Source organism: Rosa rugosa, chromosome 4 (assembly GCF_958449725.1).
Source record: "Rosa rugosa chromosome 4, drRosRugo1.1, whole genome shotgun sequence".
Lineage (NCBI taxonomy): Eukaryota > Viridiplantae > Streptophyta > Magnoliopsida > Rosales > Rosaceae > Rosa > Rosa rugosa.
In genome coordinates, this window is record NC_084823.1 from 25073163 (window position 1) to 25087491 (window position 14329).

Sequence of the window (14329 nt, forward strand, 5' to 3'; positions counted from 1 at the left end):
TACCGTAGCCGAGCTAAAAAGTTGTGGGCCAAATAGTAAGCCCAAATGTTAGGCCCGATTTGTAGGCCCAAATAGTAAGCCCAAATGTTAGGCCCGATTTGTAGGCCCAAATGGTAAGCCCAATTGTTCGGCCCGATTAGTAGGCCCAAATGTTAAACCCAAATTGGTTTGGGCCGGTTCGAAATGTGGATGGTCCGATTTCTTCAGGCCTAATTGGCCAGCCCTAGTGCTTAGCCCAGGGATTGAGCAAGCCCAAGTCATCATCATTGGGTGACATAATTTATTGGCGTGCTTTTGGGGATGATTTGTTTTGAGTGATGCATCTCTATGGTTGTGTAGAATAGTGCATGCTTAAGTTTTACTATAGAGATTTACCGTGATGCTAATGGAGTAGCGAAACGCTTTGTGGGAGTGTTTACTGTGCTTGTATGCCAGTACAGAGTGATGATCTATGTGAAGATCTATGTGATGATCTATGTGAAGATCTATGTAAGGATCTATGAGATGATCCATGTGATGATTTTGTGTAATTGATGTGGAGTGATGTTGAGCAGTTGTGTTGTGCGTATACGTTTGTGATGAAAGGATTTAGTGGCCATAGGAATGTATTTTTATACAAAGGATTGTGGCTTTGTAGATTACTACAGATTTGGAAAAGATGGAGATTTTATGGTTAGGTTAACCGTAATCGAGAGCAATTAACTTGCACTTAAATTTCGGGACGAAATTTCTTTAAGGAGGGTAGATTGTAATACCCCGAAAAATCCAAATTAAATTCCGTGGATTTTTTAGAAATGATTTCACGATAGTGGGAGCGAGTACGAGGCTCGGAGAAGTTGTGGAATTAGTTCGAACGATTAATTTTCGAAAACGAACGTTATTTAGGGGCTCGCGAAAGTTGACTTTTTATACGTTCAAAATTTGGGAAAATTTCCTTCATGAAAGTTGTAGAGCTCGTCGACACGATCGCGTGCATATGCGGAACGCAAAAATCGAAGTTCGTATGAATTAATTATGATTTTTTGAAAATGTTTCCAAATTAGTATAAAGCTTCCATTTTCGGAAATTTCCGAAAATATTTTCAGAATTTCCAAAAATGGAAGCTCGGAGCTGCAGCCCCTCCCCCGACCGGAAATCGCCTTCGATTTTCTTCCGGCTATTTCTTCCTCCTCCGGCCACCGATCCTCACCAAACTTCTTCCATTGGCTTCGTATGGTCCTTGCGCACCTGTCTGTGGCAGCCTTGCACGGCGGCACGGCCCCTAGCGGCGGCGGCGGCCCGGTTTCGATTTAAGCACGATTTTGGTCAACGCCGGTTTTCTCCTAGCTCCGGCCACCAAAACTTCCGATCCTTGGCTCCATGAACTCCCCTCAACCTGCTGATCATCATACTAGGAGGATTGCACCTAGAGTGACCGGTTTCACGTTCGTCGGAGCTCGGTAAGTTTTCAATCCGAAACGAAAATCTTTCGATCGGTATATCTCGAGCTGTAGTGCATCGTTTTGACTGATTCTTGAACCAGTGAGTTCTCCTTGATGTTCTTAACAACTCTCTAGAAGGGATCGAAGCCTGAAATTGAAGTTTTGACGTCGAAATCAAGCCTTGCCGGATTCTGCAAATTTCGCCGGATTCTGGAAATTTTCCGGCCACCTCGACTGTTTTAGGTAATTTCAACCACTTCCGGTCATTTTCAGCTTACATGATAGTTATGAAAGTTGTTAAGCATGATGAGAGGAAGAGGAGCAGCCCGGCCCCGACACCATTGGCGGTGGTCGGCGGCGGCTCTGCCCTAACTCCGGCGTCCTTTTTCCGGCCACCTCCGGGGGTCAAAAATATAGTTTCTGTGCATTTTTAGATTCTATATTTCAATACGATCATTTCGATATATTATACGCAATTTTTGGATATCGTATGATTAAGTTATGAATTTTTAAGTTTCGATCGATTTCGATCGTTAGATTTGTGATCTGTGAAGTTAGGACCGTCAGATGGACTTGTAGTTTTGATATGATGATCTTATGACTGTTCCAGTGGCTTTGTGTGGTCATGGGCGAAGATCCGACCGTTGGATCTTCGTATAAATGCAAAACAGTGATTAGGGAGGCGATTCGTGAGAATCCGTCCGTCGGATTTTCGTATAAATTTGTGAAGATGTTAGTAAGGACGATTCAGGAAGATCCGACCGTTGGATCTTCGTGATGATTTTTGGAGGGTGATCCTAAAGGCGATCCGTGAGGATCCGACCGTTGGATCATCATTTAATTTTGATCCGACCGTTGGATTGTCGTTTAAGTATGTTTTTGAGTTATTGGCTAAAATAAGGTCATGTGTGATTAGGTGATTGACGGTCTCCCTTGGGTGAACGATTTCGGTGTGTATTGTGTTAAATTGAAGACGCAGCGGGAATATCGAGGTGAGTAAATCGCACATGGTTCATTCACGAACCGAAATTCGGTGATTTTATTTAATTGGGAAATTGTGGAAATTGTTTTATGAAAATAAATATTTGTTTTAAATTATATGGACTTGATCGACTACGGTCCATAGGTAAGTAAAATGTATTTAAACTATAAAAATGAATTTCTAGATTTTATTGCATGTGAACTATAGTTGGTATTAGTGGTCACTCTTGTGTGGGTGACTACGTATATATATATTTACGTGGAATATATATTCGATGGTGTGACATCGGGTGAAGTATTGATGTGATTTACTGAGTTATATTTTGAGCATTACCCTTTGGAATATGTGATTTATCTTAGATGTTGTGTTGTCTATGATAATGGGTAATTGAGTAAAGTGCGATAGTTGAGTCGTTGAGATGAATTAAATGAGGAGTCGAGTGAATTGAGAAAAGCAGTCATTCGTAAGGTGAACCTTGGCCCAGGTGACACTTTACGATACAGTTAGAGCTCTAGTCTGTCTGCCATCATACTGCTTGGGGGATAAACGAGTTATCATATGCCCTTGGGTATGACATCACATACTGAATGGGATGATTAATATAATTAATCATAAGCCTGTAAGTATGATATACTGAATGGGGTGATTAATATAATTAATCATAAGCCTGTAAGTATAATATACTGCATGGGATGATTTATATAAATAAATCATAAGCCTGTGAGTATATATTGAGTAAGAAGTTGTTTATTTTTGAGTAGTCATGATGAGATGTGAGTTGATTGATGCTTGAAGTGACGTTGTACACTTCAATTCTTATGCAAAACAAAATTAAAATGTGCTTGAGTTGATTGTGTTACTTTAAATCGTGCAATCCTTTCGTTTACTCATACGAGCTTTGCAAAAAGCTTACCGGGTTTGTATTGTTGCAATCCCGGTACACTATTCAAACGGTGTAGCGGGTAATCCTGCAGGTCAGGAGAATCAGGGCGGTGATCGAGCGGGTTAGAGTATTTGTTATAGTTTTACAGCATTTGTAATAGTGAGGTGAGTTAAGCTCATTGAGCCTTAGAATTTGATTTGGTGAGAGTGTGTTGTAATAATTAACTTGAGGATTTGATTTATTGTAATATTGAGAGGTGTGAAGTGTGGTTGTTTTGAGAAAAAAATTCAGGTTGTATTTATGTGAGTTGTATTAATTCATGTTTCGGATTTGGATTTGTTATTCAAAATCCGGGGCGTGACATGAACACTTGAAGAACTTGAAAGCAAGGCTTCAATATCACGGCACAAGGTGGAAGGATGGCGGCTAGGGAGGCTCCCGGCTTCTTCTTCTCCTCCTCTTTGCTTGAAGACGCAGAACTAGAAGACAAGAGAATGAATCTGATTTTTGGTGTGTGAAAAGAATGAAAGAATTGATGAATGAAAAGGTCCCAAGGATGCATCTATATATAAGGGACGGCAAACTTAGTCTCCAAGCCTTTTGGATCCTTCTTTTAATTTCTAGGAATTATCTAATTGTTCACTATGTCAATAACCTCATCAGACAACAGCCGAGGACTGTTGTCTGATTCAACAAATTTCTGTTGTCTAGTAGCCTGATATCTCTTAGGCCTTCAGACGACAGATATTACCCGTGATCTATATTTCACTCAAACAACAGAGGCAGGCCAATAATCTGTTGTCTGATTATTTCCAAATATGCGGAATTATGACTTTCTGTTGTTGCAGATGTAACAAAACGACAGTTATATATTGTTATAAAGATTTTTGCACAACATCTTTTCATAAAACTCTATCGTTTGTATTTCACTAAGACGACAGAAATCTGTTGTATGAATATATGGAGATTTGAACTATCTTGGATTTTTTCTGTTGTCTGAATCAATTGTGGACAACATATATTTCTTATGTTCTATTGTGGCTTTCTAATTAAAATGACATAAATCTGTTGTCTGAATATATAGAGGCTTGAACTTTCTTGGGTCTTTCTGTTGTGTGATTCAATTAGAAACCACAGTTATATGTCGATGTATAAGACTACAAAAGACCTTTGCTTGAATTCTGTTGTTTGATGTTGGTTTAGACGTCAGCTTTATTTGGTTCGTATGTCTTAGCAAGTGCAGTTGCACAACACCATATTAAGAAATCTGGTCTAAAATTTTTAATTGTAATGGTAAGAGAAACACTTCAATAAAATTATCATTATAATTAATTTCATTTGAAAACGTACAAGTATCCAGATCTCATTACATCAATCAAGCAAACTATAACTCTACGAGTTAAATCCACATAATATGAAAACACCAGATCATCTGGTGCTCTAAACTGCTCTCCCGACCAGCCACACTTCATCATCTTTCTTAAGCTCTCGAGCTTCTACCCTTGCTCCCCTTTCTCTTCTACCAGCAATGTCATATGAAAGTACCACACCTACACTTTCAAACAACCTTGAAAACATACATGTATGTAACTTAACCTCAGACATCTTGTTTGTCTTCATAGCTGCAACCACAAGTTCTGTTGTTCTACTCTCTTGGTCCCAAAAGCTGTCAAAGAAAAGACACAAGTGTTCTAATAACTGGACTCATATAATTACATGTGAAAAACAATACACTAAACAAAGAAACAAAAAATAGCATAAGAAAAATATACATAGAGTTTACTATATGGTATTGAGCACACAAAGTGCCATACTTAGAAAAGCAATGCATTAGAAAATGTAAGATTGCTTTATTTCCAGTGCAAGTAAGAGAAAATGTACATAAACTTACTTGCTCTAAACTTTATAGACCTTGTATGACCATTTTTGCCCTGATAGATCTCTGTTTCCTTGATCTAATCCTTGTAGAACAACTGGTCCCAGTACTCCCAAGTTCCATGTCTAAAAAGTGAAGACCATTTTTTGTGACAACATCAACCACCATTAGTTTAGTGACATAAGGAACAAATAGTTACATACCCTTAGCATCTAGAGAGTTGCTAACATTTATAGTAATTAATGGTCTGATGTTAGGCACTACAATTACTTGCTATGACACGACTTCCTTTGGACTTAGCTCACTATGTAAATACTACTTTTATGATACAATGAGAAGCAAAATGCATGATACATCAAGCTGTACAACTAATAGAAAATATACCAGATTCATTACTCATGTCCTCTTTGTGTAACTACTACCTTGGTCAAAGACTTCACTGCATCATTTGTTCCTCCAAGTAACCAACTTATTAGAACAAAGCATAAGTCTAGACAATTAAATAACAATATTTTGCAGGGATAAATGAAGAACTAAACTTCCATTAAATCCAAGTGCTTGATTTCAGGTCCACTATGAATAGTTAATTTCACTTAACCTCCTTTAGATGCCTGAAACAATTAGGAGAAGTGGATATAAATGAAACAAGAAACTTAATTAGTGGGAAAGAATGTCATAACTAGGAAAAACTATACTACTCAAGTAAGTAGACAATACTCAGAAATTCAAACTGTTGAAGATAAAGAGCATATTCATATTCTTAAATGATATAGGGCTTTCAACTATAAATTTGGTGTACTAACCAAATAAACAACCTAATATTAGTACTTACTAACAAAGCCACTTTAGATGTCGATCATAAAGAATTATAAGCACAGTTTTCAACTATCACTCCATGAGTTATGTTTTCCAACTATAACTTCAGCTAAATCAAAATTGAATTGGCAAGAAAAGGACAAAATATATATATATATATCCTCTGTGTATGTTAATGTGCAAGCTAGCAAAGAGGATTAGCATTGCAGCTAAAACGTTATATTATATTTATTAGATATGGTATAATTGCGTCCTCCTCAATATATACTTTTTAGCTAGGCATTCTGTAATTTTCTTATTCAAACCAAAACGCAATAAACTAATCTGATTGCAAATACACCATTAATATTTAGATAGGCAGAACTGGAAATAAAAGTAGAGGATTTTCAAGCAGACAGTAAAACTCACCAACCATTCCTTGTGACCCTGTAAACCTTCTCAGTTATTCGTCTTCACAGCAATTAACATGTCAGTATCAAGCTTTGCAGTTGTTGATGTATTGTCATCAACCCACCAAACTGTGGGGTCTTTCTTAGAGTGGCACCAGAATTTGAAAAAGACAACAGATATAGAAGTTTTGCTTGTTTGGGTGTTTCTTGGCTTTCTTCATCTGCTTAGCCTTTCCTTTGCTACACTTATCAACTGGAGAGTGGCCTTTCGTTTCCCAACTCTCCTACAAATAAGATGCACATATTTCAAATATACCACATGTATCAAACCTTAACAGAGATAATTAAGCAAAACAAAGTTTAGATAGGTAAACGGAAAGAAAACGCTAACTAACCCATCATCTCCATCTCAAATCCACGAAAACCCATAAACTCTTGCAATTCGAATCCAAACCCCCAGAAAGTTGGTTCAGCTCCTTCTCTGATTTTAGAGACAAATATCATACCTTTGAAAGGAAATTCGAACATAACCCAGACAAAAGATAATCCCGTATCCCAATTCGAACATAACCCACCAAACAAAAATCAAATTTGAAAGGAAATTTCCAATTAAAACCCTAAAACCCAATCCAACAGAAACCCTAAATTGATTAACAATGAATCAAAGGGCTTACCCAACAATAGGGATTGAGACCGATGAAATATTCTCAATTGCAACACCAACACGAAGCATGAGAGGGATTGAGATGGTTTGGCTGGTTTGGATCTATGGTTTGAAAAAGTAATTTAGATGGGTTCTGTGTTTCACTGAGATGGGGGATGAGGTTCTTCTGTATTTGTCGAAGCGAGATGGGGATGGGGGGCTGAGGTTTTTCTGGGTTTTCAGGTTTAATTGGAGGAGAGTTCGGATTTGGCAAGAAATTTGGGTTGTGGGCGCTGGGTTTTCAGTTTTGCACGAGGGAAAGGGGAGAAAATTGGTTTGACGACGCTGTGCAGAAGAGAGAAGTTTGGTTTGAGTTTTCAGATTGTTAAATTTATCGGGGAGGAATAGTTTCACTAGTTATGCCAAAAAAATATAAGTTGGAACACAATCAAGACTTCAACAATCCCCATTTATTAGACAACAGAAAACTGTTGTCTAAACACGATCCCTATTCTCAAAACTAACTTACCATTGTATATCATAGTACTCAGACAACAGTTTTTTTATCATTATGTCGTTAAAAAAAATCAGACAACAGAAAACAATCATTCTGTCGTCTGAGCTCTGTCGTCTAATGAGTATATTGGCATAGTGGTTCCACACAGCTCCAACTAATCAAATAAATCCACACTATGCCAAGAAAGCCTTCAGACGACAGATTATATCTGTCGTCTGATGAAGTAAAAATCTGTTGTCTAAGTGGCTGCCGTCTCTTAGCCACTCAGATGACAGATATTCTCCGTCGTTGATAATGCACTCAGACGACAGATTCAGTTTAAGGTACTGTCGTCTGAAGTACCTAATATTGAAGAATCGGGGTCTTTTTGTAATCTAAAACACCATACCACTACATATTTATGTTGTTTCTGTCGTCTGATTTGAAGAACAATGACAGTTATATGTCGACTGATTTCGTATGTAACAACATTTATATCATGAGTTATGTTGTTTGAGATTTCTTTGGACTACAGATAATTGTGATTCTTATGGTTAGATTGGATTTCCAACTACAGTTTTAGTTTTTTTATGTTGTTTGAATGTCACTTGGAGTATAGTCTTACTCAAATTTCTGTTGTCTGAACTAGTATTCAATCTCATTTTTCTGTTGTTTGTTTGGACTTTAAACCATTGTTTTAGTTATATTCTATTGTTTGAGAATGATTAGAAATATACTTTTATGTTGTTTGAAGTTGGTAGAAACAACATATCAACCACCTACTTCTGTTGTCTTAGAGCACTTTGAACTCCACTTTTCTGTTGTTTGAAGTAGGTAGAAACAACATATCAACATATCAGCCGCCTACTTCTGTTGTCTGAGAGCTCTTTAAACTCCACTTTTCTGTTGTTTGAAGTAGGTAGAAACAACATATGAACCACCTACTTCTGTTGTCTGAGAGCTCTTTGAACTCCACTTTTCTGTTGTTTTAAGTAGGTAAAAACAACATATCAACCACCTAGTTCTGTTGTCTGAGAGCTCTTTGAACTCTACTTTTCTGTTGTTTGAACATGGTAGAAACAACAAATGATCATTTGTTTATATTGTTTCTATTTTCTTGATACAACATAAATTGTGAAACCTGCATATATATACATTTGTTGTCTTTCAACCATTTCAACATCATTCATTTACAATCATCAAAACCATAAAATTGGACTAAAATCAGCATTCAAAATTATGCTTACGTTTCATTGCATCAACATCATCCAAAATACAATTCATAGTTCCAACTCTAAACCTAGCCAACAGTTACATAATGATCGAGATCGAGAACCAAAAAACCATCTTATCTCGATCATTTACCTAATATTGCACTAAGTCAAAAACCTATAAGGTAAAGAAAGAGTAGCTAGGCAGAGAAACTGGGAAGCAGACTCACTTGTCGACAATAGCTTTCCATTCACCAGCACAAAGTCGCCTTTTTAGTAGATCCATGAAATGCACGACTTCTTCATCCGGGTTCACCACCGACAACATCCAATGAGCACTATAGAAAAAGATGTAAAATTTTCAGAAAGGATTAAGTCCATTAAATCTATACATAGAAGCTATCAACAAACAATATAACATGCCTAACATTGTAGTCATACTAATTACATACCCTTTTTTTTTTTTTTTTTTTTTGCTTTGTGGACCAATTTTATTCTCAAAGGACTTTCTCAAATACAGAGATTACAAAGATTGCAACTCTTTTTTTGTTAAAGACATTGCAAGTCTTCGGATAAAAAAGTCTACAAGACAAATTAAATAACTAAATTCTGCATGCAAGTTGGACAAAATAGTTAGAAATGGATCCCAGAGTCTAGCAATACCAATTGGCCAAACCCATTTCAAAAACAGAGACAATACAGAGTACTAAAATGGAATACTGTAACCAGATTTACAACAAAATCACTTGAGCAGATGCTGAATTTAAAAAGTAACAAACAATACAGCATCCCTAGAGGCATACAATACCAAGACAACACAAGCAAATACTATCTTTTTCACTCTAAAATAAAGCAGTATCAATAGGGAAAGAGACATGAACGCATTACTAATAGTTTAACAGCCAAAAGGGAAATTACAGACAAGTGTATGGACATTAAAACATTATACTTGACAAACAGACACACAAATCAAATTTCATGTCCTTGATATTTTTTTAATGCGCCTGAATATTTGTATATAGATAATTGAAGATAATAGTTCATATTAATCAACTTAAGTTAATCGCTAACCCAAACCAATGCCAAAAGCAGTAAAAATCTCTGTAAATTGTGGTTAAGATGAATTTTTTTTTTTAAATGATAGAAATATATGAAGGATATCAAAAAAAAAACAGTAAACAAAATATAAAATGAAAGTCTTTAAATGTTTTGATCCCTGACCCCAATCACAGTTATGGGAAGTTGTAAGGTTGGACATAATAAAGTGAAGGAACTATAGTTGGCCAGACTGAAACCCATCTAACGACCATCACATTGTTGAACAAAACAGGAACAAATCTTTCTTCATAAATACAGTAAAGGAAATAAGAATATGTAAAACTATGGCAAATGATATAACTTTCTCTTACCTGTTTCTCATCACAACATACTGGTCCTGCTTTCAGCCAACTTGCAAGAAGGATCCATCAGTTCAAATCCACCAAAACCTATAATTTGTACGTCAGAACGGACATCTAAGTTAGAGCAAATCTGGTGGAAAACTAAAATTACTTGTTGCAAGTTATAAAACCACATGAGTTCCAAAAGTTCATGTTTTGTTCTTGTACACTGCAGAAAGTAAAGAGAAATTAGTTTATGGTGAATCATGACAATTAAAGAATGACGTAAATCATCGGATTACTTGAGCATCACAGAAAGCAATTCATTTAGTACCTGGGCAACTCAAATGGAGTTTTGAGTAGCACCTGCAACAATGAAAAGTTTCATTCTTAGTCATCATAAATAGTAACTTAAGATATCCACAATAACAACATTGAAATCCAAAACCAAGTGTAATCCATGTTTTACCTCCAGCAATGTACTCCATGTTAGGGTTAGAAGCAAGTTCCTGATACCTGAGATATACATCCATGTTTGCGGGTTAAGATTTCATCGCATATCATTAACAAAAGAAAATGTTCATACACAAAAGAGTGGTGTAGATCATGTAATTAATGTTATCTACAGCTACAAAAGTTTCCAGCAGCACCATATAATTGACGCACCTCTCTTCCTTAGTTTTCTACTCAAATTAGAGCCAAGACACACACAATAAGAGCAAACACTAAGTGCTTCAATTACAAATACAAAACCACACACAGACATAGCAAACTGAACTTAAGTAATTCTCAAATGCACAAAACAACATAAACAAATTCTCAACTCTCTAATATCATATAGCACTTTACGTGTGTTCTAGAGGGGGTGAATAGGACTTGACATTTGTTTTACTGAACCTACTTCTTTTACTCTTTTAAACCTACACCACTAGTTTTTAACCCTCTTTCTTTTGAATCAGCCTTTTGTAGTTAACTCTCAGTTTGTGCTATCAAATATGAAGGATCTACTCAAAATTTCCTGTTTTTCTTGGAGTATCAACTTACTCAATTAGAGATGATAATAAATTTTCAAGTTAGCATTTACTGTACAGTGGTTTCTAGTTGAATGTAGGTACTGGAATAACCACTGCTCTCCATATTTCCTTTGTAAAAGCTCTCATACTCATCAACTTCCTAGTAAGGATTTATCTTAATCAGAAAATTAAGATTTTGAAACTCCAAACATGCTGACATTACGAGGAAAGAGGGAGGTAACTTAAGCAGAAAATAAGAAAAGAAAAGAAAGAAAACCTGTAGGCCGAGAAAGTCGACTCCAAGGTTCTTGAGAACACTCAAAATTGCCTGCGAGCGGGCTTTCCACCTATGGTAAGCATAATTAACAAATATGGGATTTATCATTCTAGATACAAAATAACCAGATAAAACTAAGATATAAAACCCTGAATTACAGAATGTACAAATCTAAATCCTTTCGAGCATTACATGAAACTCCTTTCAGCAATTTCCTCATATAGAAAGGTTGAAAGCAAAACTCAAAATATCATATCAAGGCAGTAAGAGTTTCTAGGCATCACAGAATATAAAGGGCTATGGAACTGAAAGAATTAGCTGGTATATACAATGCTTACAAGCAAAATGTAAGTTTCAGTTTACCAGAAAAAATCAAATAGAACAAAAGCAGTTTCCAAAAAGAAAGAACTAGTTATAGTGCCACACAGAGTTCTTCAAAGCAGAACAATGCATGATGCCTATCTGAGTACATTTGGAATGTTGACACATACAGAGCTTAGTAAGCAAACAGTGCACACGTGTAGAACTTGTAAAATATGAAGCGTATGTAACTATTTGCAGACACCCGCCAAATCTTTACAAATATTACTAAACAATACAGATGAAATATCATAGACAAGTTGACTGCCATCGCCAGTAAACTGATAAACACCATGTAGTAGGGAAACACAGTAATTTGGCATTACAAGTGGGTAGGCAAAAACACAGACCAGGTGTTATATAAAAGAAATTGAACCCAACTTTCTACCTTATAATAGGTCTCACTTCTTATTATTGCAGGGGCATAGGGTTGATTATGTGCAATGTATAACTAGAACTCAAGTTAACTGATATTATATGTAATGTCACGTTGAAATCAGTTTCACTCAGCTGCACAACTCGTCAGATAACCATGCATAAGGTAAAAACTGCACATTTGGCAGAGGTTTTGAGCTCCATATTGAGTTGCGAATCGGGGTTTGAGGTGGAGGATTTATCTTCAATGTCAGAGTTTTTGGAATGAGTTCTTTTAGTACTTTCCAAACCAGATTAAAGATTGTGAGACCAGATACATATAAGTCAATTCAAGCTACATCATGCTAATTTAATGAAACAAGCAGATATCATGTAAGCTAACAATTCTTTTGATACCCAAAACAAATATCAATATATGACAACTATTGAAGCAATTAGTTCACCAAAAAGACACAAAAAAGTAAAAGGAAAAACTGAAGTTATGATTCATACTTGAGACAAGAAGATGGAGAGTGGGGAAACAAGGAGGTCTTCACATACGCCTACACACATAGAGTATTCATAGATAATCTGTTAGACAAAGGATTACAATAGCTATGCATCAAAAAGATAAAATCAACACCAAAGTAAATAGCATCACCCATATTAGAATCAAAACCAAAGTCAATTGAAGAGCAGACCTTTTTGGAGTGGTGGATGATATGAGATGTGTAAGACATATGTATAGCCAAATCAATTAATCAACTAACGAAAACCCAAAAAAAACCTTGTAATAATTATTACCATAAATTCGATTTGGTGATGGCGGTGGATGATACGGGTGAAGAATGGTGTTTAGGGTTCATTGTTCGAAACAGATCCTCGCAGTGAGGGTAAGAACTGCGGGTAAGTGAGGACGCATAACTCGGCGGAGCGCTGGCCACTCTAGAGCTCTTCAATGGCATCACGAAGGCGTCAAAGGTAGGCGACGAGGTCGGAGGTTTGGGGAGAGACGATGACGACAACATTGCGAAGAGGATGAGAGGGTGAAAGCTCGTAGATCCTGGTGAAAGCAAATCAACGGGGAATCATGAAGAAAACGATTGTTACCCACAACTAAAGCACACAATTCTGGAAAGAAGAAAACCCTATAGACAGATCGAGAAGGAGAGAGAATACCCATCTGTGGTGATTGAATTCAACGAAGAAGAGATACAAAGAGAGAGAGAGAGAGAGAGAGAGGCGGGTCAATTGAAAAAATAGAGGCCAAAGTGGAAAATGAGTGTGCTGCTAGGTTTGGGAGATGGAAAATGAGTTTTCTGATTTTTTTTCACCAAGTGTGGGAAAGCACGGGGCCGGGTCTAGGTCTATTAAAAGATAGATAAGTTTTGTTAACCAAAAAAAAAAAAAAAAAAAAGATAGATAAGTTTTAGTTCAGCCAAAAATAGGTTTTTGTCCACACAAGAAGAAATAATTTCTTCATTTAATTAGACAACAGAATTCTGTTGTCTGAGTTTTCTAAATTACAACAAACTTGAAAAAATTGATCTAGTATTGATTTTGATACTATTTAGACAACAGAAATAGTTAAAACTGTCGTCTGAAGACTTTCAAAAAAATCAGACAACAGAAAAAACCTCTTCTGTCGTCTGAGGGGTATGGTCTGAAGCATTTTTTGGCATAGTGCCATGTCAGCTTTTCTGCGTTGTCCAACCAATGAGAAGCCTCCAAAATTAAGTAGATTTGCACAATTGCACATGAGTCTTTAAAGGAGATAATATTGCAAAATTTATAAAGATATTTTCTGATTTAAACTCCTAAAATTCGGTCAAATAGGGGTATGAGCAACAAGCAACGTATCTGGACTTGATTCCGTCCTTTCTGCATGTTATAATCCCTTAAAACTCTCCAAGAATGATGTCAAACCCTTCTGGAAGCCTCTAGGACTTCACATGTGCAATATTTTCTTAAATATGAAGCATAAATTCGGCCATGGGCTTCCCGATGTGATTTGGGCCTCAAAACAGAAATTCCGTCAAAAGTCCGATTCACGCGCAGCTTGACCTTCTTGTACTAAATCGATCATAACTTCTTCTAGAAAAATGATATTGACAATCCGTAAAAAGCTCTGAAAACTAGAAATTCGAGGCTTTCCATCAATATAAAGATCATCATCTACTTCTTTCTGAGCTGCTCTTAATGCTCTGTCAAAGTTGACTGACTTGCACA

The 14329-nt window shown here is 36.4% G+C and overlaps 2 long non-coding RNA genes across 2 annotated transcripts; both read right to left on the reverse strand.

Annotated features, from left to right (window-relative positions):
* Window positions 1-10225: 10225 nt before the first annotated feature.
* On the reverse strand, window positions 10226-10648 carry LOC133742237 (uncharacterized). Its single transcript, XR_009862443.1, has 3 exons — window positions 10566-10648; window positions 10431-10462; window positions 10226-10325 (listed from the first exon to the last, which is right to left on the reverse strand). It is a non-coding gene; the product is annotated as an uncharacterized LOC133742237 (long non-coding RNA).
* Window positions 10649-11198: 550 nt separating this feature from the next.
* LOC133743726 (uncharacterized) lies at window positions 11199-12665 on the reverse strand. The gene is made up of 3 exons (XR_009863231.1): window positions 12614-12665; window positions 11387-11456; window positions 11199-11269 (listed from the first exon to the last, which is right to left on the reverse strand). It is a non-coding gene; the product is annotated as an uncharacterized LOC133743726 (long non-coding RNA).
* Between the last annotated feature and the right edge of the window lie 1664 nt (window positions 12666-14329).